This window comes from Schistocerca gregaria, chromosome 3 (assembly GCF_023897955.1).
Source record: "Schistocerca gregaria isolate iqSchGreg1 chromosome 3, iqSchGreg1.2, whole genome shotgun sequence".
Classification (NCBI taxonomy): Eukaryota; Metazoa; Arthropoda; class Insecta; order Orthoptera; family Acrididae; genus Schistocerca; species Schistocerca gregaria.
Window position 1 is genome coordinate 369,564,700 of NC_064922.1, and position 26,637 is coordinate 369,591,336.

Here is a 26,637-nt window from a genome sequence, read left to right on the forward strand (position 1 = left end):
ACCTATTCAGCGGAACCCGAAACCCCACCACCCTATGGCGCAAGTCAAGGAATCTGCAGCCAATGCGGTCGCAAAACCGTCTGAGCCTCTGATTCAGACCCTCCACCCGGCTCTGCACCAAAGGTCCGCAGTCGGTTCTGTCAACGATGCTGCAGATGGTGAGCTCTGCCTTCATCTCGTAAGCAAGACCGGCAGCCTTCACCAAATCAGATAGCCGCTGGAATCCAGAGAGAATTTCCTCAGATCCAAAGCGACACACGTCATTAGTGCCGACATGTGCCACCACCTGCAGCTGGCTGCACCCTGTGCTCTTCATGGCATCCGGAAGGACCCTTTCCACATCAGGAATGACTCCTCCCGCAATGCACACGGAGTGCACACTGCATTTCTTCCCCTCCTTAGCCGCCATATCCCTAAGGGGCCCCATTACGCGCCTAACATTGGAGCTCCCAACTACAAGAGAAAACAATGGAGACACAGAATGAACGTAACATAATGGTGGACAAAAAAGAGTAGACACAGTAACAAAAAAACATGAAGCTGTTCACATGCGAAGAAAACCAAAGAAACTGTTAGCACTGTACACGAACACTGATGATGGAGATGACACACGTGAATGACAGAGCGTGGGCGGCGAAAGCACTGAAGCACAAACACAACGGCACACACAAAACCGATAACGATGATCTCCGGCGATCTAATGTCCACTTTAAGTATGCGAGGCTGGGGACCTGCCAAAAGAGAAAAAGGTGGGGGAGGAGGGAGAGGGGGGAGCGGAGATGTCAGTGGAAGAGGAGATGGGGGGAGGAAAGAAGGTATTGGTGGTAGGGGAAGGCCAGGGGGAGGAGGGGGGGAGGAACGGAGAGAAGGGAAAGAGGGTGCTCTGAGGAAAGAAACACAGGAAGTGGAAGAAGAGGATCAAAGTTGATAGGAGGGGTAGATGGAGGGGGTGAGGGCATCATCAGGCAGGGGGAGCTGGTGGAAGCCACCTTGGGAGAGCATAAGAAGAGTGGAGAGATAGAGAGCAGGTGGGACATGGGAATACAGGCGTGGCAGCAGACGAGGCTGGGAGAGGATGGGAGAGACAAGCGGTGAGGGGGACCTAGTTTATGTGAAATGTAGAGGATCCGTATCCGTTCGAGGTAAAGGAGGAGGTGTGGGAACGGAATACGGTTGTACAGGATCCACGTGGGGGAGGGGAGATGGATGCGATAGGTGAGGCGGAGAGCTTGGTGTTCGAGGATTTCAAGGGATTTGTAAAAGGTAGGAGGGGCAGAGATCCAGGCAGGGTGGGCGTAGCAGAGGATAGGGCGGATGAAGTTTTCTTTTATTTAGCTACTTTATTTGATATTTTGAGAGTATGCTTATTGCGAGCGAATTTAAGTATTTTTCAGTCTTTGTTCGATGTCTACGTTTAATGCTGAAATAACAGCAACAAAAAAATAAAAAAGTCGGTTATTTCAGCAACCGGTTGTTTCGTACGGTTTTACCATTCACGTTAAACTGGAGGTGGAAAGTCTTCAGCGATAACCGCATTCCCTAGAGCAAGAGCGCCCTCTCGCCTCCGTTGCTGACGCCTCTGCCTGTATAGCTGATCGCTTGGACGTGCACTGCCGCGTGCGTGTGTAGGAGCTTGCGTTGTGTGAGACGGCAGACGCGAACGGCGCAAATAAGCAGGAATCAGGTCAGGTAGAAAGATATGTATAGTGCAGCACAGCCATTTACAGCGAGGAGCGAGGCTGTCCGTCCGTCCGGGCCGCTGCGTGACTGATTCGGCGCCCGGGCCTGACAGCGCTTAAGGCGCACGCCGAGCACCTTTCGGGGCCGACGGAACAGGGCCGTACACATCACGCCCGGCTGAATAATTGAGCGGCGCCATCGACCGGAAGCGGGAAGCGCCATCCGAGTGGCTGGCGGCCAGTGCGACGACCGACAGCGCCGTGGGAACACCCTGCCAGCCTGCCAGCCTGCCTGTCTCGCTGCGTACGCCGACCGCCGCGGCTCTCCACAGCGCCGCTAGGGGACAGCGCCACTGCCACCCAAGTCACCACGTAAGGCGCCGCGCTCCTCAGAAGGTTCTGAACCGAGTGAAACATCTTCATAGAATTACTACTGATTAGCAAACATTCCTCACATACAAAGAAAGAAAATATGTTATGTGGACATGTGTCCGGAAACGCTTACGGTGAAGTTAGAGCTCATTTTAACATTTCTCTTCAAATCACGTTAATCCCTGAATGGAAACACACAGCAACAGAACATACCAGAGTGACTTCAAACACTTTGTTACAGGAAATGTTCAAAATGTCCTCTGTTAGCGAGGACACATGCATCCACCCTTCGTCGCATGAAATCCCTGATGCGCTGATGCAGCCCTGGAGAATGGCGTATTGTATCACAGCCGTCCACAATACGAGCACGAAGAGTCTCTACATCTGGTACAGGGGTTGCGTAGACAAGATCGATCCAATGCCCCAATAAATGAAAGTCAAGAGGATTGAGATCAGGAGAGCGTGGAGGCCATGGAATTGGTCCGCCTCTACCAATCCATCGGTCACCGAATCTGTTGTTGAGAAGCGTACGAACACTTCGACTGAAATGTGCAGGAACTGCATCGTGCATGAGCCACATGTCGTGTCGTACTTGTAAAGGCACATGTTCCAGCAGCACAGGTAGAGTATCCCGTATGAAATAATGATAACGTGCGCCATTGAGCGCAGGTGGAAGAACATGGGGCCCAGTCAACACATCACCAAAAATGCCTGCCCAAACGTTCACAGAAAATCAGTGTTGATGACGTGATTGCACAATTGCGTGCGGATTCTTGTCAGCCCACACATGATCACGTTGGAATGAAGCGTCATCCGTAAAGAGAACATTTGCACTGAAATGAGGATGGACACATTGTTGGATGAACCATTCGCAGAAGTATACCCGTGGAGGCCAATCAGCTGCTGATAGTGCCTGCACACGCTGTACATGGTACGGAAACAACTGGTTCTCACGTAGCACTCTCCATAGTGACGTGGTCAACGTTACCTTGTACAGCAGCAACTTCTCTGACGCTGACATTAGGCTTAGCGTCAACTGCACGAAGAATTGCCTTGTCCATTGCAAGTGTCCGCGTCGTGCTAGGTCTTCCCCAGTCGCGAGTCATAGGCTGGAATGTTCCGTGCTCCCTAAGAAGCCGATCAATTGCTTCGAACCTCTTCCTGTCGGGACACCTTCGTTCTGGAAATCTGTCTCGTTACAGACATACCGCGCCGCGTGGGATTAGCCGAGCGGTGTTAGGCGCTGCAGTCATGGACTGTGCGGCTGGTCCCGGCGGAGGTTCGAGTCCTCCCTCGGGCATGGGTGTGTGTGTATTTGTCCTTAGGATAATTTAGGTGGCGTGGTGTGTAAGCTTAGGGACTGATGACCTTAGCAGTTAAGTCCCATAAGATTTTTGACACATACAAACGTACCGCGGCACGGCTATTGCCCCGTGCTAATCCATACATCAAATGGGGATCTGCCAACTCCGCATTTGTAAACATTGCACTGACTGCAAAACCACGTTCGTGATGAACACTAACCTGTTGATGCTACGTACTGATGTGCTTGATGCTAGTACTGTAAAGCAATGAGTCTCATGTCAACACAAGCACCGAAGTCAACATTACCTTCCTTCAATTGGGCCAACTGGCGGTGAATCGAGGAAGTACAGTACATACTGACGAAACTAAAATGAGATCTAACATGGAAATTAAGCGTTTCCGGACACATGTCCACATAACATCTTTTCTTTATTTGTGTGTGAGGAATGTTTCCTGAAAGTGTGGCCGTACCTTTTTGTAACACCCTGTATACACTGAAGAGCCAAAGAAACTGGTAAACGTGCCTATTACCGCGTAGGGCCCCCTCGAGCACGCAGAACAGCCGCAACAAGACGTGGGGTGGACTCGAGCAATGTCTGAAGTAATGGTAGAGGGAATCGTCACCATGAATCCTGCGAGGCTGTTCATAAATCCATAAGACTACGAGGGGGTGGAGATCTTTCCTGACCAGCACTTCGCAAGGCATTCCAGATATGCTCAATAGCGTTCACGTCTGGGGAGTTTCGTGGCCAGAGAAAGTGTTTAAATTCAGAAGTGTGTTCCTGGAGCCACTCTGAAGCAATACTGGACGTGTGGGGTGTCGCATTGTGCTGCTGGAATTGCCCAAATCCGTCGGAATGCAAAATGGACATAAGTGGATGCAGGTCATCAAAAAAGATTCTTATGTATGTGTCACCTTTCATAGTCATACCTAGACGTATCAGGGACCCATCACTCCAACTGTACACCCCCCAAACCATTACATAGCCTCCACCAGCTTGAACAGTCCCCTGCTGACTTGGAGGGTCCTTGGATTCAGGAGGTTGTCTCCATATCCGTAGACGTCCATCCGCTCGATACAATTTGAAACGAGAGTCGTCCAACCAGGTAACACGTTTCCAATCAACTGTCCGATGTCGGCGTTGACGGGCCCGGGCGAGGCGTAAAGTTTTGTTTCGTACAGTCAACAGAAGAGAGGCACAAGAGTGGGCCTTCGGCTCCGAAAGCCCATATCGATTACGTTTATCTGAATAGTTCGCACGCTGACATTTGTTGATGGCCAAACATTGAAACCTACACCTATTTGCGCAAGGGTTGCACTTCAGTCACACTGAACGATTCTCTGCAGTCGTCGTTGATACCATTCTTGCAGGGTCCTTTCCAGCTGCAGCGGTGTCGCAGATTTCATGTTTTAGCGGATTCCTGATATTGACGGTATACTCGTGAAATGACCGTACGGGAAAATCCCCACTTCATCGTTACCTCGGAGATGCTGTTTTCCATAGCTCGTGCGCCGACTTTAAAACCACGTTCAAACTCATTTAAATCTTGATAACCTGCCATTATAGCAGCAGTAGCCGATCTAACAACTACATCAGATACTTGTTATTTTATGTAGACGTTGCGGAACGCAGCGCCGTATTCTGCCTGTTCACATGTCTCTGTATTTGAAAACGCATGCCTATGCCAGTTTCTTAGCCGCTTCAGTGTAGTTTCTTCCATTACTGGTCATCTTCAGATACCCTCACGGAAAAAAATCGGAACCCCAAAAAATAAGTAACATAGGGTAATGAAATTTTAGGAATACATTTGCCTTGGAAAACATTTTTAAGCGATTAACATTGCAAGATCGCAGATTAATGTAAGAATGAAATAAGCCATTGAAAAAGTGAAATGATGGTACACTAATAACAATTGTAACCACCAGAACGTTAAATACAAGACTGAAACGTGCGTGCATTGTGTTGTACAGGTGCCAGATGTTAGTTTGTGGTATGCACTTCCATTTCTGTTGTACTTGGTCGGTCAGTACAGGAATAGTTAATGCTGTTGTGGATGACGCTGGAGTCGGATGACATCCAATTTATGGTCCATTGGAGACGGCACTGCTGATAGAGTAGACCAAGGCAACATGTCGACGCTCTCCAGAGCACGTTGGATTATAACAGTGGTATACGGTCGAGCGTTACCCTGTTGGAAAAAACACCCTCTAATGCTATTCATAAGTGGCAGCATAACAAGTCGAATCACCAGATTCACGTACAAATTTGTAGTCAGCGTGCGTGGGATAACCACTAGAGTGCTCCTGCTGTCATACGAAATCGCACACTAGACCATAATTCTAGGTGTAAGTCCAGTGTGTCTATGACGCGACATGTTGTTTGTAGACCCTCAGCTAGCCTCCTTATAACCAACAAACGGTCACCACTAACACGGAGGCAGAATACACAACAGACCACCACCATTCCTTCCAATGTGTCCCCGCTTGACACCATTGAAGTCGCAAATGGCTGTGGACTGCAGACAGGGTGCCTGTACCGGAGCTGTCTTTGATGTAGCCGATTTATAAGTTCCTTGTGTCACTGTGATGCCAAATGGTGCTCAGATTGCTGCTGCAGATACAGTACGATGCACCAGAGCCATACGCCGAACACGATGGTCTTCCCTCTCGGTAGTGTCACTTGGCCGTCTGGAGGCCGGTCTTCTTGCGACCGCATTCTCATGACCAACTCTGCCAGCAATCATGTACATTGGTACATTCCTGCTAGTATTTCTGCAGTATCGCAGTATTCAGTTTCTCGTAGTCCTATTGCACGACCTTTTCCAAACTCAGTGAGTTGCTGATGATGGCGTCTTTGGTGTAGTGAAGGCAACTCACCACGTCCAATCTCAAAGGTAGCTCACGCTCATCATCACCTTTACAGCGTTTATTTGCATCAGCATTACTAGCGCCACTCTTATGTTACAGGCGCGAAATATGAACATTTATCATCTTTTCCGGCCGGCGTGACCGAGTGGTTCTAGGCGCTTCAGTCTGAAACCGCGCGACCGATACGGTCGCAGGTTCTAATCCTACCTCAAGCATGGATGTGTGTGATGTCCTTAGGTTAGTTAGGTTTAAGTAGTTCTAAGTTCTAGGGGACTGATGACCTCAGAAGTTAAGTCCCATAGTGCTCAGAGCCATTTGAACCATTTTTTGAACTTGAAACAGTCGAAATGCGAGAAGTTTTCAGTAGAAACTTATGGCATTGAAAATAATACAAAGCCAGATAAGGCTCTGGAATGTCAGGAACAACAGGCTCAATCAATGCATATACGCCATAAATTTAGTGAAGATAATGTAACATTTAGTGTTCATGAGGTTGGGTGCAACAGGTCTTGGCATCTGAACACTTTTCTTTGCATGTACCTGACGTACTATAATGTTACATATCTCAGGCGTTGAATCGGAAAGGGAGGTCCAATTGAATGGCAATCTCGCTCCTCTGATCTGACACCATTTGATTTTTGAAAAAAAACCACATTCCGAGTGCAGAGACTCTGATTGCCTTCCTGTAAGGTATTTTTATTTTTTATTTTTGACTCAGTAACTTTTTATGACACAATCATAACCGGTTTAGGCCTTCAAAACACATGAACACTTGTTCATCAAATGCTGCCCATAGGATTAGAAGATGGTCCTTGATGGCCTAAAATGGTTATCACGGTATCACAAAAAAGTGATTGAGTCAAAAGTAAGAAAGATTCTATTTGTTATCAAAAACCTCGAGAACGTGACAAAAATTTGCGGCAAAGAAACACTTCATCTGATGAGGTTCGTAAATGAATGGTGTATTTGACACAGGGTAACAGAATTTTATGCGAAGGCTTTATGCCAGTACTGAATGTGGCAGTCGCCATTCTGAACACCTTCGTACATTACCTTCGATGAACTTGTTCCTGACACTCCAGAGTATGTAGGATGTTAAAAAGATCTATACCATATTTTGGTAGGTGGTGGTGTGGACCGAAAAAAGACAAAAATGTCCAGTAGGCGTGGTGCCTAATCTGCATACTTTAAGAGCTATTAGCACTTCATCTTCACTATTGCGAATCACCTCTTGTACTGAACAAGTGGTCATAGCTCTTAAGGCATGAATTTTGCAGCCTATGTTTACTGGACATTTTGTCTTGTTTTAGTCCATACTACGTGTCTCGCAGTACAGAACACTTTTAAAAAAAAACTCTTTTAATATAATCCCATACATTTTGACCACCCTAAAAAACTTTTTGTCGAGAAGTAAAATAAAAAAAATGTATCAAGCAAATACTCTTTAGCTGCCAGGTTGACATGGCTCTCTTTCTTGTTCGTTTGTTTATAACGAAGAGGCGAACAGCGGTAAGACTTTTTTTTATATATCATCTTGCGTTTTTTATTCGGTAGCCCACTTAGCCTCCTCACATATTCATATAAATCAATACTCAAATTAATAAGAAACAGATACAGGGATCTTTAATACCATTTTGTAGTGCTGCAATCCACTGTGGGTACAAAAGGGGGTAGAATATTTTAAGGCGCCCATACTATTGACCATGGTCTGTCACACACTGCCCCACAAATTGGATGAAAGAATTCACTGCTGTTTCCGGCGTTGGTGCTGAGGTGAATTACAAACAAGGATAATAATTTCTGTACTGAGCTGTTGCAGTGTCGTGGAACACAGCGTCTTTTAAGCACCTTCAAAGAAGGAATTCCACATGTCAGGGTGTCGAGCATGCCAATTCACTATTCCTCCAATCTCTATCAATCTGGCAAGATATCTTCCGTTCAGATCACGACGTGTATACAAAGCAATTTTTCTGGCCATCCATCGACTTGGCACCACATAATCATTCTGAATCTTAGTAGCACTTCACTCAGAAAACAAGTATGAATTTATGTGTGAAAGATGCACATATGCCCTTCCAATTAGGTTCCAATTGATGAATTGGGGGCCAGTAATTGTATTTCCAAGCATACCACACCAGGCAAACTCCCCATTACGGATGGTGTTCCAGCCACAAGACATCATTGGTTTTCGCTGGAACCAATAATACATGTTCTTTGTCTTTGCCTGTCCTTTATTCGAGAAGGAACATTCATCGGTAAAAATAACGTCGGAGAAGTAGTTCTGGTTGACGAGAACTTGTTGCTGTGCCTACTGACAAAGCTGTACACGATTCTGGAAGTCATTCCCATGAAATTCTTGATGTAAGTGTACATGATAAGGATGGAAATCATGAGGTGTCACAGTGCGATGTACACTCTTTGACATAAAACTCGACCGGCGGCCGGCACTTGCAGAGGCTAAGTCCGCGCCGATCGGGACATGGGACAAATAAACTGACCAACTCGCTAATTCTCTAAGTCCGGCCATCTGCACAATCTGACAACACTGTAGCCTGCGGCACTTCCTGGAGGAAGTCTTGTGCCATTTTGGAGAAAACATGGTCTAGCGGTAGCATGCGTTCTTTCTGTTTACAATATCTGTGGATCGAGACCAGCTGGCGCAAAACATTTTTATAGCCTCTTCTGTTTGGAGGCTAAAGACGTGAATTAAACGGTAGCGCAGGTTCAATCTCTTTCACTTCCTGACACACCGATAGCAATTTTTATCCAGTAACCATTTTGTGGCAGATCTCTCGCAGACTGTCCTCCTCTGGACATCGTATGCGGTAAAGCTCCGGGGTCCACTTACCGGCTACCGGCAGCGGTTGTGGCGACGGCAGCGGCGCTGCACTCCCCCGCTCTTTATTCACTACATTCGATGAATTTATAAATGCTTCATACCTCGTTTATTTTTCTTTCAAATTCAGTTATTTGTGCAACTTTAGGCCAATATTCGATTGTTTTCGTCAAGGCAGAGTGAGCGTCTGTGTCGTGAAGTATATTACAGTTTTTCTTACATTCCTTGTGATAATTCTATGCGATAAACTGTGTGAATACCTTGCAATGCATGCTCTGTAGCAGTGCAGGAACACTGCACACTTGGAGTTCCATGTATGGATTCATGAATTATTCAACGTTGATCGGAAGTGATAGTAAAGGTCACCAGATTTAAACCAGAAAAAGTTATCATTTTTGGAGTTTCAGAGCACGGAAAGGATTTGCTAACGCCGGTGTCAGAAAACCTCTACAGTTAAATGCTATTGCAAAAATTTAAAGTATATTTATCAACTTGTTCACTTCATAAGCAACTTCCATGACATATTAGACCTATATCACGAACAAAGCTCAAATTCTTATCGTTGACAGTCGATTTGAATCTTTTCAGAAACTAGTTTACAGTGATACGTCTTGGCAGTTGCAAAGCAATCATCCGTGATATTAACATAATTTACTAATTCGAAATTGCACGAAGATTTGTGAGTAAAGGCATTCTGCAGCTTTCGTATATGGAATTTTTACTAGCAGTTTGCAACTCCACTAATTAAAATGGAAAATAAAAGGTCGTGTTCTCAAGCTTTCACCGACATTGGAACTGCCACCTCATATAGCACCAGCGTCGTAACACGTAAGGGAACCACTGAGCTAATGACACGCTAGCGATAAGAGGCGGCCTAAAGTCATTGAGATATTGACTGAGCCTCAAAACGCAACATTAAAAACTCAAACAGGTGTTACTTATGTGAAGAACGCCGTTCTTGGAGTCCAGAAATTAAATATTCTTTCTAAGTGTCTCATCTTATAGTGGATTATATCGTATGAGTCTTCAATGTGAAAAACGAATGCCAAGTGAATTTAGCGAGGTAAAGCCGTGCTACACCCGAAGTAAATGCACTATCACAGTGTTGACAAATACTTGCTACGATGCTGTCAATTCTCAGCTCTCTTACGAGGCAGCTCTACAGCGAAATGATTGTCGCGATTGTCCGATACGGTTGTTCAGACGGGAGACGCGCGCGAACGTTTGGTTTTTGTGCGGCGTTCTCCCCTGATAGTTTCTGACGTCACCTTGTGGGCTATGTATACTTTTGACGCATTGAATAATCATTAATCCAGAATGATACAAGTTTCAGCTTCCGGCGGGGAAGAAGAGTGTTGACACCGACATTATATCATTTCAAAGTAGGGAATTCTAAACGGATGATTCAGTGTTTCTCATTCAGCATAAACCATGTGAAATAATTTTCCGCAACGTTCATAATCACCTCAAAATACAGAAGAAGTAAAAATACATCGAAAGCTAATTTCAGTTGAATATAATGTAACATATCAAACGCTTACACCTCGATGTGAATGTGTCCACGTGCAATCTTTTGCAGCATACATATAGAATGTCACGATTACCACGTGAATGAAGAAATATGTTTGTAGGGACGGAAGCAAGAAGAGACAATCAACAAATATTCAATTTCTCATGGAATTCCTTTCATTTGAGATTTAAGAAGAGGTAAAGCGGGATATTACATTCGTTAACACGAAAGATATGCCGCACATATGGATAACGAGGAAGTCTGCGTCTTCATACGTTTAATCGTCGAAATCTGTATGTTCTATTATATACTAAGTAGCCTGATAATTGTTTCCATATGTTTCCTTTGTTTGGCCCCTACACGGTAAATAGATTCCAAATGCATGTCTCTGAATGAAAGTAGTTGTTCGATCCCTTTTTGCGTTGTTTTTTGTGCTTTTTTTGGAATTCATGAAGCAGACCTCCCTCCCCCCTCCCCCTCTTGAGGGGTAGTTCTCAAAACTAAACCATTTTTTTATCCACGGGAATAATTTATTCAGACAGAATCAGCACAAGACTATCAAACAAAGCCTTCCATTTACTGTTGCATCACTCTGATCAGCAGCTGATCAAAGGATAATTCACGGTCATGGTCCGAAATTAGCAGCTCTCTGCTACAGCGGCAAGTTCCAGAGTTGTGCCAGCTTATCTGTCCTCCCATTATCAACTTTATGTCTCTCACTTCTCCTGTAGCGTTGATCACGAGGTGCCGAAGTAAAGGAGTGTATTCTGCACGACTTAACATTCAGTATTCCCTTCTTCCGTGGCCAATCTTCATGTGCATCGATACTAAATAGGGATGTGAAAACTCTTGCGAGTAAGAGAATGACAGCAATAATCGCAATAAGAACAAGCAAACAATGTGTGAAGTTCATTGCAGTGCAAACGAGAATGGCTGTGGAAAAAAAATCTTAAAAATTGGTTGATCGCTGAGTTAGCACAATGCAAATATCTTCTTAGCATTTTATTACTGAATTTAGTTCTGGATGTTTGCAGGAAAAAAGGAAAATTCGGTACTTCTCGCTAGTGTTATATAATGCGAACCTGCAACTACCCTTTCCTTAGAACACGACTCAAGCAAGTCCCCAAGTAGCAACCAAGACATTGCTGTATTCTGCTCCCTGACATTATTCTGATGACGGTTAATGCAGATAGTTCCGATTACGAAATGCAAAACGTATTGAAGGTTAGTTCCTAGGATCGTAATATTAAATTTGCGATGTACATGGCACATGAACGTGACGACTATCTAGATTACTCGCCAATGTAAAAAGACAATGTTATGGGAATTGAACATTGTTCCACGGCACCAATGCTGAAAGAGAGTGAATGACCACAGGCGTGCCCAACACTTTCAAAAGGTCTGCCAAGTACCAAAGACAGTAGCAATATGAAGAAAGCATTGGACAGATCAGAGAGGCCTCACTGCTATCCACAGCCTGTTTGTGTCAGCCCCAGTGGAGCTGCGCTGACAGACGCCAAACCGATAGCACATTACACCACTGAAATCTACGAATGAATTGTGTACTTAAGCCGATCAGCTCCAGTGAAATTTGTTATACATCACTAGAATATCAGATGTTATTATGGATAATAGTCTAACACATCGAAATCATTTGCTGGATACTCAAACAAAAATGTATTGTGAGAGTATTGAAGAAGAAAGGAAACAATGGGAAAATGCGCTGATGTGCATTTTCATACGTCTTATGTTAATAGCTGCCATAGTTAATACATCAATAATAACCTCGTTTATTGCTTCAGTTACTGTTAACTTCTTGTTTGACACCGAGATGATATAAACAACACAAATTAGTGTCACTGACAGTTAATTCCTGTCTCTTCAGGGACTTCGTCTTGTTTTGTTGTTGATGTAAATTGTTATTCGCGAAGAATACTATTGTCGCAAATCCTCAGAGGTTTCCAGAACACATATGAAACGGAGGGTTAAGAATAGTCTCTTAGTTGTGATCTTTAGAATCACAGTTGCCGCGCGGGGTGGTCACGCGGGCTGGGGCGCCGTGTCAGATTTCGCGGCCGCTTCCGCCGGAGGTTCTAGTCCTCCCCGGGCATGGATGTGCGTGGTGTCCTTGGAATAAGTTAGTTAATGTAAGTAGTTTCTACGTCTACGGACTGATGACCCTAGCAGTTTGGTTCCTTAGGCATTAGAACTTAAAAAAAAAGAGCAGTAGCGGAAGGAATTGTTAAGAATGGAATGAATACCATCAAAGGGGCTATAACGAGTGGAAAAGAGGAAGTGGCTGAGGGACCAAGCTAAATTCCAATAATATTATCTTATATTGAGGAGTAATCTGGATAGTCTTCACATGGCAAATTTAATATTGCAATCCTAGGAACTAACCTGGAATATTTTTGTATTTCAGAATCGGAGCTATCAGCATTCAGCGTCGTCAGAGCAATGTCAGGGAACAGAATGCAGCAATGCCTTGGTCGTTACTTGGGGACCTGCTTGAGTCGTGGTCTAAGGAAAGGGTAGTTGCCGGTTCACAAAGTACCGAATTTTCCTTTTTCCCTGCAAACATCCAGAACTAAATTCATTAACAAAATGCTAAGAAGATATATGCACTGTGCCAACTCAGCGATCAACCAATTTTTTAGATTTTTATTTTCACAACCATTCTCGTTTGCACTGCAATGAACTTCACTCATTATTTGCTTGTTCTTATTACGATTATTGCTGTCATTCTCTCACTCCTTATTTTAAAATGATATAATGTCGGTGTCAACACTCTTCTTCCCCGCCGGAAGATGAAACTTGTATCAGTCGGCCGCGGTGGTCTCGCGGTTCTAGGCGCGCAGTCTGGAACCGCGCGACTGCTACGGTCGCAGGTTCGAATCCTGCCTGGGGCATGGATATGTGTGATGTCCTTAGGTTATTTTGGTTTAAGTAGTTCTAAGTTCTAGGGGACTGATGACCACAGCAGTTGAGTCCCATAGTGCTCAGAGCCATTTGAACCATTTGTTTGAAACTTGTATCATTCTGGATTAATGATTATTCAATGCGTCAAAAGTATACATAGCCCACAAGGTGATGTCAGAAACTATCAGGGGAGAACGCCGCACAAAAACCAAACGTTCGCGCGCGTCTCCCGTCTGAACAACCGTATCGGACAATCGCGACAAGCATTTCGCTGTAGAGCTGCCTCGTAAGAGAGCTGAGAATTGACAGCATCGTAGCAAGTATTTGTCAACACTGTGATAGTGCATTTACTTCCGGGTGTAGCCCGGCATTACCTCGCTAAATTCACTTGGCATTCGTTTTTCACATCGAAGACTCACACGATATAATCCACTATAAGATGAGACACTTGGAAAGTATATTTAATTTCTAGACTCCAAGAACGGCGTTCTTCACATAAGTAACACCTGTTTGAGTTTTTAATGTTGCGTTTTGAGGCTCAGTCAATATCTCAATGACTTTAGGCCGCCTCTTATCGCTAGCGTGTCATTAGTTCAGTGGTTCCCTTACGTGTTACGACGCTGGTGCTATATGAGGTGGCAGTTCCAATGTCGGTGAAAGCTTGAGAACACGACCTTTTATTTTCCATTTTAATTAGTGGAGTTGCAAACTGCTAGTAAAAATTCCTTATACGAAAGCTGCAGAATGCCTTTACTCACAAATCTTCGTGCAATTTCGAATTAGTAAATTATGTTAATATCACGGATGATTGCTTTGCAACTGCCAAGATGTATCACTGTAAACTAGTTTCTGAAAAGATTCAAACCGACTGTCAACGATACGAATTTGAGCTTTGTTGGTCATATAGGTCTAATATGTCATGGAAGTTGCTTATGTAGTGAACATGTTGATTAATATACTTCCTCTCCTCTAAATTATTGCAATAGCATTTAACTGTAGAGGTTTTCTGACACTGGCGTTAGCAATTCCTTTCCGTTCTCTGAAACTCCAAAAACGACAACTTTTTCTGGTTTAAATCTGGTGACCTTTACTATCACTTCCGATCAACGTTAAATACTTCATGAATCCATACATGGAACTCCAAGTGTGCAGTGTTCCTGCACTGCTACAGAGCATGCATTGCAAGGTATTCACACAGTTTATCGCGTAGACTTACCACAAGGAATGTAAAAAAAACTGTAATATACTTCACGACACAGACGCCCACTCTGCCTTGACGAAAACAGTCGAATATTGGCCTAAAGTTGCACAAATAACTAAATTTGAAAGAAAAAGAAACGAGGTATGAAGCATTTATAAATTCATCGAATGTAGTGAGGTGGTTTAATTTCGTCCCAGTCTATAAAATAATTTCGGCCATACTCAGCTCTTGCCGATTAATGTAATACAGTAATCTCCGTTGCTTTCGAGCGTGAATGGAAATAGTAGAAAGTTTTTGCGGGGCAACATTTAATAATAATAATAATAATAATAATAATAATAATAATAATAATAATAATAATAATAAAGCGTTTTAAATTATCAAAAGCGATGAACGGCAGCAGGCGCTTTCGATAAAGAGCGGGGGAGTGCAGCGCCGCTGCCGTCGCCACAGCCGCTGCCGGTAGCCGATAAGTGGACCCCTGAGCTTTACCGCATACGATGTCCAGAGGAGGACAGTCTGCGAGAGATATGCCACAAAATGGTTACTGGATAAAAATTGCTATCGGTGTGTCAGGAAGTGAAAGAGATTGAACCTGCGCTACCGTTTAATTCACGTCTTTAGCATTCAAACAGAAGAGGCTATAAAAATGTTTTGCTCCAGCTGGTCTCGATCCACAGTCATTATAAACAGAAAGAATGCATGCTACCGCTAGACCATGTTTTCTCCAAAATGGGACAAGACTTCATCCAGGAAGTGCCGCAGTCTACAGTGTTGTCAGATTGTGCAGATAGCCGGATTTAGAGAATTAGCGAGTTGGTCAGTTTATTTGTCCCACGTCGCGATCTGCAGCGGCCGGCCGCCGGTCAAGTTTTATATCAAAGAGTGTACACTGATTTTAGGAATGCGAATTGCCTGTTCGAGATGTCGTATGCTGACGTGTGCATTCACTTCAACAATACGAAGATTGCAATGTCTTGGGTTGAAACTACCCGTTTTCTAAAATATCACCACAAGACAAGTAAACAACCGTCGAAAATGTGGATTATTTTCGAGTTTCTCTGCCTCAGTAGCATTAGGCTTACATTCATCCACAACAAAAATAAATTAATGATGAGGCAGTTTTTAATCAGGGGCTAGCTTGACTGTGAATACTTGTGACATATTGTTCAAAAGTACTTGAGCACTTTACTACCTGTGCCTGTAGCATAAATAAGAACACGATGGCAATTACTGTTTTGCTGCCTCACATTCATCATGTACAATGATTTTAGCAATACGAATCCCCTGTTCAAGCTATCGTATGCTAAGCTGTGGATTCATTGCGACACGACCGATAACATTAACTCTGGCAACTTCGTCTTATGATTGTGTTGTCTTGGATTGAAACTTCCCGTTTCCTGAAGTATCACAACAAGACTAGCAGACAACCGCCGGAAATGTGGGTTCTTGTAGAATTCCTCTGCCTCAGTAGCGTTAGGCTTATATTCAACATTTATCTTCTTTTCGATGATCTACATTGTTCTCAGGCAAATTGTCAACTGAAAACAAAGGACGGAATGACCAGTGAAAGTTTTCCTTATGTTTTCATTTGTCTACTGTCAACACCAGCGTTATGGCCGATCGGTTCTAGGCGCTCCAGTCCGAAACCGCACTGCTGCTACGGTCGCAGGTTCAAATACTGGCTCGGACATGGATGTGTGTGATGTCCTTAGGTTAGTTAGGTTTAAGTGGTTCAAAGTCTAGGGGACTGATGACCTCAGATGTTAAGTCCCATAGTGTTTAGAGCCATTTGAATCTATTTTTTTTCAACCCTAGCAAGTCGACGAGTAATATCCCCCTGGGCACCTGTAATGAATGATAGCGTAAGAGTCAGTAACGTGTCTGGTTTTTAGTATCGTCAAGTTTACGTGAGTGGTGCACTGTGATGAGCTTTTAACATATTCGAGGAGAGGAGGTGGATTATCGGGTAAAAAATGTAGGGTTATGCTTAAAAAAGACGTGCTGCTGTTCATATCTTCTCAACGAACAAGAATACAACAAAGGCGATCATGCCGGTTGAGGGAGAACGTTCATGAAAATTTTCACAAATACAAAATAAACTGAAAATTCACATTATCAGTTTACTTTGTATTTTTGAAATTTCTTGGTGAAACCTTCTTTATTCCTAAAGTTTCAATGATGAAATCACTTGAAAAATAATTTAATATATGATGTGACCTTCCTGCCACACCCACTTCTGTGAACAACGATTCTGGGATCCATCTAGAAGGCTGTGATATATACTCTTTAGTGTTCTAGATCATCTGTGACTCTTGCCTGTGATATGAAGGGCAAGAAGTTGGAAGGAGAAAAGGGCATTGGTGGACACAACAGACGCTCAAAGAAGATTATATCGCTCTTCAATTGTACTATGGCAAGGCTATCAGACTGAACCTATCCCGTGTAAATGACATGGAAAGTGGAGTGTGGGCTATATATTTCCACATGATGTTATCAGATAAACATCCCGTTCATAATCTGTGCTGGTGTAAATATCTGCAGGCTCAGAGCAATAACAGCCCCTTCACTCACAAGGAGAGGCTTCCAAATTGTATCCTGGACGCTGTCAACCCCACTTACAGGTTTCTGGCCGCTCCTGAACTTCTAAAAATGTGTGTTCATGCCAAAGCCTAGAACCAAATGAGCTTCTAAATCCAGTGGTATAGAAACGGTGCCTTAAAACAAATTTTCTGCTACAGTTATCAGAATTGCAACTTATGATGCAGTTCTTGTATTTAATGATGCCAAGGTACGGAGGATGAAGATATTAGGAAGAACACCCTTTAATATAGCAAATTTCACTCAAAGTATCTTGAGAAAAATAGATTTACAGTGCTTCAATGTCAGTTGAATATCTGGTAAGGGAAAGAAGGAAGAAAACAGGAAACCAGAAGAGAAGCCTTGAAAGAAATGAGGACCTGAGTACAAAGCTGGGGCCCCCTGAAGAGACGGCATTAAAAAAACGTTACGTTCAACTTTAAATTTCGCTTTCTGAATTTTTTAAGTTTATGTACCTTTTTCTCAGAATCTATGAAGACTAGAATTATGAATTGTGTACAGTTATTTCTGCAAACCCAATAAATGTTGTCTCAAGAGTAAATTTTGAAATTCTGAGTGTAAGCTGATATATAGGGGAAGAGTGCTTGGAATTTCACATATATTTTATAATATACTTACAGAATTATAATTAAAAATTATTAAAACTTTCCTATAATATGTATTCACAAAAACCTCAAGAGAGAAGCTTACCCTTTGCAAAAAGACTGAACAGAGAAAATTTTGTAGCAATCTCTTGAATACTTTATGATAAAAGGTACATATATTATTTTTGGAAATAAAATTTTAATTCCATAAAGAAGTTAAATATATGTAATGCATGGAACTTAAAAGTAAATATGTTAGTTTAATATAAGCATGGTACAAAATTCTTTGCCGTATCTTCAAACTTGTGGATTTGGTGCATCTTTTAAATAGTATGTGTTTTTCATGAAAGTCCCTCTTTAACGTCGCATTGGTTGCTAAACATTATTTGCCTGATACATTTTTTTTTAAATTTTGTTTCTGGGTTAATAGTTATTTGGGGAGGACAAGATAAGTGGGACATACCGCATATATTACATGCTTAATTTACTTAATCTTGTACAAACTCAGATATTGACGCAGGTATGGAGTTTTGAATGGATATGCTCCTTTTACCGGCATTTGGAAGCTCTTGCAAAGACAAGTATAGTGATACAATAGTTGCTGTACACCGATGAGCCAAACCACTATGAGCAACTGATTAATAGCATGTTGGCTCACCTTTGAAATGCAGTTCGGCAGTGGTTGTGCGTGACGTGGATTTGACAAGTCACTAAGGTTTTCTGAGGTATGTGTCACCACATGTTTAGCACGGGTCACGTAGTTAACGTAAATCACGCGCCGATGGTTTGTGCAAACGCAGCTGGCTGGCGTCCTACAGCGTCCCAGATGTTTTCCACCAGGTCCAGATCACGTGAACAGAGTGGTCCTCAGACCACGTAGCCCGATTCTGGCCTTGTGACACAGACAATTATCCAGCTGTAAGATGGTATCACCATCGGGGAAGATAAAAGCGGGAAGAGATGCATGTGGTGCACAATAATACAGGGTGTCCCAAAAAGAATGACCCGATTTTAACGTCTAATAATACTGAGACAAATGTCACTAGGTAACTGAAACAGCGCAAGATGTAAGCGGCATGGTCTAGAGTTTCAGAAAAAATCCGCTAGATGTCGCTACGAGCCCTGACGTGAAGCGTGCAGCCAGTCTCGCGGAATATGGCGTCCGTGCAATAGAAGGCGTATTGTGTTATTGAATTTAGTCGTACTCAATAAGTGATCGCAGTTCAGTGGGCGTTTCATATTCGATTTCGTGCTAAACCACCATCACCAAAGAACATTCGATCGTGGTTTAAAGAGTTTGAAGAAACAGGATGCCTCTGTAAAGGCAAAAGTCCTGGCCGGCCACACGCTCCTGGACAAAAAGTGGAACAAATCCGACGAGCATTTGAGCAGAGCCCCCGCAAGTTTACGCGTAGTGCTAGCTGAGAACTTGCGTTATTGCACATAACAGTGTGCGCGTGTTACTGCGTCGTTTAGCCCTCAAACCATACCGATTACGACTGGTACAAAATATTCGAGATACTGACAAAGTGAAGGAGTGGACTTTAGCAAAGCTATTCTAGTGGAAATGGAAGATGACACTTATGTCACGGTTGATATTCAGTGATGAGGCAACTTTCCATATTAGCAGTAAGGCTCACAGTCATAATGTGCGTATATGGGTGCTCGAAAATCCTCATGAAGCAATTGAACACGAACGTTATTCACCAAATGAATGTTTATTGCTCTGTTACGCAAAGCAAGGTTTATGGACCCTACTTTTTTGAGAAGGAAACCGTAATAGGACAATCATATCTTGAAATGCTATGGAACTGGTTATTCCCACAACTTTACTCTGACAATTTCATCTATCAGCAAGTTGGAGCACCACCACACTGGCACAACAATGTGCCCAGTTTCCTCAATGCTAACGTGCCTCAATGTTGGATAGGACGTACAGGACCGCGAGACCGGGCTTTACACTCTTCGCCTCCTAGGTCCCTTGACTTAATAAAATGTGATTTCTTCCTGTGGGGATATGTTAAACAATGTGTTTACATTTCTCCTTTACCTAGTGACATTGATGAACTAAAAACCAGAATATCAGCTGCTGTAGCTTCAGTGACAGAAGACACCTTACGCTCAGTTTGGGATGAATTTGGCTATTGGCTAGATGTCGTCTGTGCAGCCAGTGGAGGATATATTCAACATTTATAATGGATTTTTATAAACTTCTGTCTTTTCTGAGTACTTTAGTATGCAATTTGTTGGTGTTAAGCCCTTCTTCCTAACAAATAACTCTATTTAAAATCAGGTCATTCTTTTTGGGACACCCTGTATCTATGTAATAGACAGCTGTCATGGTACCGTCGATTATTACCACATGTCCCATGAGAGACAAGGTTAATATCCCCAAAAGCACAATACTGCCCCAACAGGCTGCGTCCGCGGCGCAGTCCATGTTTCGAACAGTCATTCGCCTGGATGACGACACATCTGGATGGGACCATCGAGCTGGTGTACCAAGAAATGTGATTCATCTGGCCAGCCGAAACATTTCTATTGACTCACGGCCCTATCTTGATGGTGTCGCCAGACGTACATGGAAAAGCGTAGGGGTTGTCTGCTGCGAAGTGTCTTATACTACAAGGTGCGCTTCTATGGTCTGCTCCAAAACAGTTGTGCCTGCACCTGGATTGTACACTGTCGTCAATCAGCAACAGATCGCCTCCTATCCGCGTTTGCCTCCTCGACCAATACCTTATTACCAACTCGTGATTTTATGATGCTTCAACCACTTTACATACATGCTCAAGAATGCGCACGCGAGTAGCCAATCAGCTTCATCGTTTCCGAGACGCTCGTTTCCGGGCGCCGGGCAATCTTACCATCGCCGAGGTCTCTTCGTGGATTTACCCATTTTTAGACAGTCCTTTCATTGGTTATTTAATTTTTTTCTGAAGGCCACCTCTCCCTTGGCAGTCTCCTCCTGGATATCCGAATGGGGGACTATTCTGGAATCTTTTGCCAATGGAGAGATCATCATGACATTTTTTTCAATTATAGGGCAGATACAAAAACGATCTAATGGAGAGAGTGAGTAAGTCTATGATTGATTGATAAAGACGCTGTGGTGAATGGTGAAAGTATCGGAGTTCAGTGATTCTTGGAGGATACAGAATGACATGGATAGAATTTCTATTTGGTGGGATAAATGACAGCTTCCTTTAAATGTGGAAAAATTTAAATTAATGATGGAAAGTAGGAAAAACAGTCCTTTAATGTTGGAGTACTGTAATAGTAATATGCTGTTTGATAATAAAGTCGATAAAACATGTAGGCGTAACGTTGCAGAGCGACGTGAAAAGGAAGAAGCACATAATGGTCCAAGATGAGTTGGTGTTTGTGTTGTCCTCATCGTTTCATCGTCATTCATGAAAATGGCGAGATTGGACTGAGTAAAGTTTGGGAATTTGTAACGGCGCTGATAACCGCGCAGTTGAGCGCCCCAAATCCGAAACATCATCATCGTCATCATAATGGTTCACCTCATTGGGAAATTTCTAGGAACGTCCAGCTCGTCTAAAAAGGAGACCGTATACTTGTGCGATCCTTTCTTGAGTACTATTCGAGTGTTTCGGTTCACTACCAGCTAGTATTATAGAAGACATCGAAGCATTTCGCTGGCGTGCTAGTGGATTTGTTACCGGTTGGTTCGATGAACACGCGAGAACTCAAATGGGGATCCCTGGAGGAAAGAAGACGTTCATCCCGAGATTCACTATTGAGAACCTGCATTTAAATCAGACTGTAGAATGATCGGACTACCGCCAACTTACTTCCGGCGCAGGCACTGCGAACACAACATAAGAAAAACCAGGGCTAATATGGAGACATACATAAAGCCATTTTTTCATACCATATTTGCAGCTGAAACAGGAAGGGGACGACTAGAGGTGTACCGTATGCAGATTACAGAGAGCGTATGTAGATGTAGAACGTCGTAAGATTTCTCAAATTCGCTGTCTGGATACAGCTGGTTGCTTGAACGTTGTTACAAGAATCTGACGATTTTCAAATATTGCTCGAAACCAACCAAGAAAATAAATCTGTAACTGAGGTAATAAATTAAAACTCTGATAGAGTTCATTGGAGGAAGTGGCAGTAAAACGACTATTCACGTTGGTGTGTACAATATATGAGACTGGCCACATGCCATCGAACTTTAGGAAAAATTTCATCCACACAATTCCGAAGACTGCAAGAGCTGACAGGTGAGAGAATTATAGCATAATGAGTTTAACAGCTCATGCATCCAAGTTGCTGACAAGAATAGTATACAGAAGAATGGAAAAGAAAAAATTGAGGATGTGTTAGATGACGACCATTTTGGCTTTAGGAAAGGTAAATGCACCAGAGAGGCAATTCTGACGTTGCGTTTGATAATGCCTAAAGAAAAATCAAGACACGTTCCTAGGATTTGCCGACCTGGAAAAAGGCTTTCGACAACGTAAAATAGAGCAAGATGATCGAAATTCTGAGAAAGTAGGGGCAAGCTGTAGGGAAAAACGGGTAATATACAATATGTACAAGAACCAGGAAGGGATAAAAAGAGTGGACGAACAAGAACGAAGTGCGCGGATTAAAAAAGGGTTTGAGAGAGAAATGCAATCTTTCGCCCCTATTGTTCAGTCTGTACATTGCATAAATAATTATGGAAACAAAAGAAAGGTTCAGGAGTGGAATTAAAATGCAAGGTGAAAGGATATCAATGATGCGATTCGCTGATGACATTGCTATCCCGAGTGAAAGTGGAGAAGAATTACATGATCTGGTGAATGAAATGAACGGTCTATTGAGTACAGAATAAGGGTTGAGAGTATACCATAAGAACTCAGAATTTCCAATTGAACATATCAATAATGTGCCCTGTAATCACACCTGCATTTTACATAAAATTTATGTGCGAGCTGTTTTAAATCGAAAATCAGTATCTTTCGTGAAATAGGACACCCCTCAAAAATTAATTTAAGTAGAGATGACTTTCATCTAATAGCCGGCCGGTGTGGCCGGCGGTTGTAGGCGCTTCAGTCTGGAACCGCGCGACCGCTACGGTCGCAGGTTCGAATCTTGCCTCGGGCATGGATGTGTGTGATGTCCTTAGGTTAGTTAGGTTTAACTAGTTCTACGTTCTAGGGGACTGATGACCTCAGAAGTTAAGTCCCATAGTGCTCAGAGCCATTTTGAACCTTTCATCTAATAAAATGCGAGGAATCCTGATACGATTTCCCTGAAAACTCATGCATGTAAATTGACCGTTAACTGAAACCAAGAATGTTTACTTTCTCCCAGGATCAACTGAATATTACCCCCAAACTCGCAAGAAAGGCTCATAAAAATATAACATGTAGCGTATTCACGCATCTGCCAAAAACAAAAAATTCCCGGTACTAAAGTACTTCACCAAACATATTGGCTACGTATGATTGATTGGTGCCTTCTAACTTAATGCCGGACACTGCGAAATGCACGAAATGATTCAGCCAAAGCCGATAATTCACTTGCGTATTGGCACAAAAACAAATCGATATGCAAATGCGAAAGTAACACAGGAAACAACATAAGTACGCACATGTGGTTAAAAACAGATAATAAAAATAAAGAGTGATTGACTTTAGTCTCACTCATAATAACAGTAATTATTTACAACAATATGGACTGTGTTTGAATTTAACAGGTTTGCAGATTTATGAAGTTCATAGCAAAAACTGGTTTAGTGAAAGAAAACACTTATAATTATTATTCTGAATGTTACTGAGGAAACTGGTTTAAAACTGCGTGTCATTTACCTGAAACACAGTCACCAAAAATAAAATTTGCATACAAAATTCTTTTCGCTAGTGTTGAGCTTTTGCGTGATAAGTCACTCCTCACTTAGTGTTGTTGGCAAGTTGTCAACGACCATGTTATTGGTCCATAATCCTTAAGCGTGTAGTCCAGTGGTTGGCTTGCTGAATATCTTGATCATAGCAGCTCGTTTTGAACGCGGCAGGAACGCGGGAGATGATTGTAGAACCATCTCGCGCAGCTACATGAATCGATGAAAGCAGAACACGCATCATTCAAATGACGCGTGACGTATCCCGACATTATAATGCTTGTTATCAGTTTCTAGTCACAGTTTTAGATTTATAGTTTTCCTCTCGACCGCTAGTCAGCAGAGTTCACAGTACCACCACCCTCAGTAAGAAAGAAGCTGAGTATAACATATTTGTAATTTGAATTAAAAGCATGCGGTATGCATCATACAATCCGTACTGTGCGCAATAGTCATCGTACACTCACATACACTATGTGATCAAAAGTTTACGGACACCTCCAAAAACATACATTTTTCATTTTTAGGTGCATTGTGCTGCCAACTACTGCCAGGTACTCCACATGAGCGACCTCAGTAGTCATTAGACATCACGAGGGAGCAGAGTGTGGCGCTTTGCGGAGCTCATGGACTTCGAACTTGGTCAGGTGATTAGGTGTCACTTGCGTCATACGTCTGTACGCGAGATTTCCACACTCGTAAACATCCCTAGGTCCACTGTTTCCAATGTGGTAGTGTAATGGAACCGTGAAGGGACACGTACAGCACAAAAGCGTACAGGCCGACCCCGTCTGTTGACTGACAGACTGCAGAGTTAAAGAAGATCGTAATGTGTAGTAGGCAGACATCGATCCAGACCATCATACAGGAATTCTAAACTGCATCAGATCCATTGAAAGTACTACGAAGGCTAGTGTGAGATGAGAAAACATGGATTTCATGATCAAGCGGGTGCTCATAAGCCACACATCACGCCGGTAAATGCCAAACGACGCCTCGCTTGGTGTAAGGAGCGTAAACATTGGACGACTGAACAATGGGAAAGCGTTGTGTGGAGTGACGGATCACTGTACACAATGTGGAAATCCGACTGGAGGGTGTAGGTATGGCGAATGCCCGGTGAACGTCATCTGCAAGCGTGTGTAGCGCCAACAGTAAAATTCGGAGGCGGGGGTGTTATGGTGTGGTCGTGTTTTTCATGGAGGGGGCTTGCACCCCTTGCTGTTTTGCGTGGCACTATCACAGCACAGGCCTACATTGCTGTTCTAACCACCTACTTGCTTCCCGCTGTTGAAGAGCAATTCTGGGATGGCGACTGCATCTTTCAACACAATCGAGCACCTGTTCATAATGCCTGTGGTGCAGTGGTTACACGACAATAACATCCCTGTAATGGACTGGCCTGCACAGAGTCCTGATCTGAATCCTATAGAACACCCTTGGGATGTTTTGGAACGCCGACTTCGTGCCAGGCCTCACCGACTGACATCGATACCTGTCCTCAATGCAGCACTCCGTGAAGAATGGGCTGCCATTCCCCAAGAAACCTTCGAGCATCAGATACGTTCAGTATGCGTGCGAGAGTGGAAGCTGTCATCGAGGCTAAGGGTGGGCCAACACCACAATGGAGGGCGCCACGAACTTGTCATTTTCAGTCAGGTGTCCGGATACTTTTGATCACACAGTGTAGTTGTGCTATGATCCGCACACCGTGCATCCAAGAGTAAAACTATTAACATTAGATCACGACAAGAAAGTGCGTTACCATATTTCCGTTTAACTCTACGGTCCGCGGTATGCACTAAAGAGTATCTGCTGTTTAGAATCAAAACCATGCACTTACAGCATTCACCCAGCTCCGTCGTCGGCAGATCATAGTTCTTAAGATTAACCTGCGATGGGCAGGTCAGACAAATAAGCAACGCGATAGGTATGGCTATTATTTCTGTCTATAAGGGACACATATATATCACAAAAACTTATCACTGATGAAACAGTTAATTTGCCTCGCCTACGGCAAACGGTGCACTCGCACCCGCCTGACACGAGAATGAAATTCATGCTATAGCTCCAGACTCTTTGTTAATCAACAAAAGCATTTTGAGCCACCAGCTCTACATACATATAAACCTTTATTCTCGGCTGGTATCAGTTTTAGCAAACATTATCGTGCAGATAAAGCCGGCCATAAATTAAGTTCAAATAGGTTTCTGTTGCATGTCCAGTACAAATTTGCTCCATAATAATAAGTGTACGCTCAATAACCCTCTAGGCACCGTCAGGACGTCTTTGGCTATAGTTTTCTGTATCGACCTATCGATATCTTTCTACATCACTCAACACTTATTATTCCGCACTACACCGAGTATTACGATTTACAGTTTCATATATAATTACCACATCGCACTATTCTGCGTATGGAAAATGAAATTAAACATCCTAATAAACGCACGAACACACAGCATAAGGAAAAATGATAATAGCAGTAACATTCACGACAACTGTTTTGTGTCCCGCCTGGATAGGCGGCGCGTTGATCTGCTCTTGTAAACTGAAGTGTAGGCCGAATGTAGGAAGCGAGTAGGAGGAGGGAAAGGTGAAATACCGTGGTGCTGCGTATAAGTTAAAATTCTTTTACTGTTTTTTTTTCCTTTATTGAATTTCAATTCCCCCCGAAGGGGGCGGGCTGGCAGCAGCTTAGTACGCTGCTCTACAACCTACAGACTTTTTAAAAACGGAAGAAGAAAAGAAACGAGAAAAACAGGCGATAAAACGGCGACTTAAAGTGTAAAATGGCGGAAAATTGCAGAAAGTTAAATCAGAAAGCAAAGGGGGTGGCAATGTTAATAAAATACACAGGAATCAGACAAGTAACATAGTAGACACACAATTAAAAAAACATGG

General features: G+C 43.2%; 1 protein-coding gene across 1 annotated transcript in view; it reads left to right on the plus strand.

The window, feature by feature from the left end:
- The first annotated feature begins 1,945 nt into the window (after positions 1 to 1,945).
- Positions 1,946 to 26,637, plus strand: part of LOC126355375 (uncharacterized) — a 63,277-nt gene continuing 38,585 nt past the window's right edge. The window contains exon 1 of the mRNA XM_050005670.1: positions 1,946 to 2,051. The gene's annotated coding sequence lies outside the window, so the exon portion shown is untranslated. The remainder of the gene's footprint in view (positions 2,052 to 26,637) is intronic.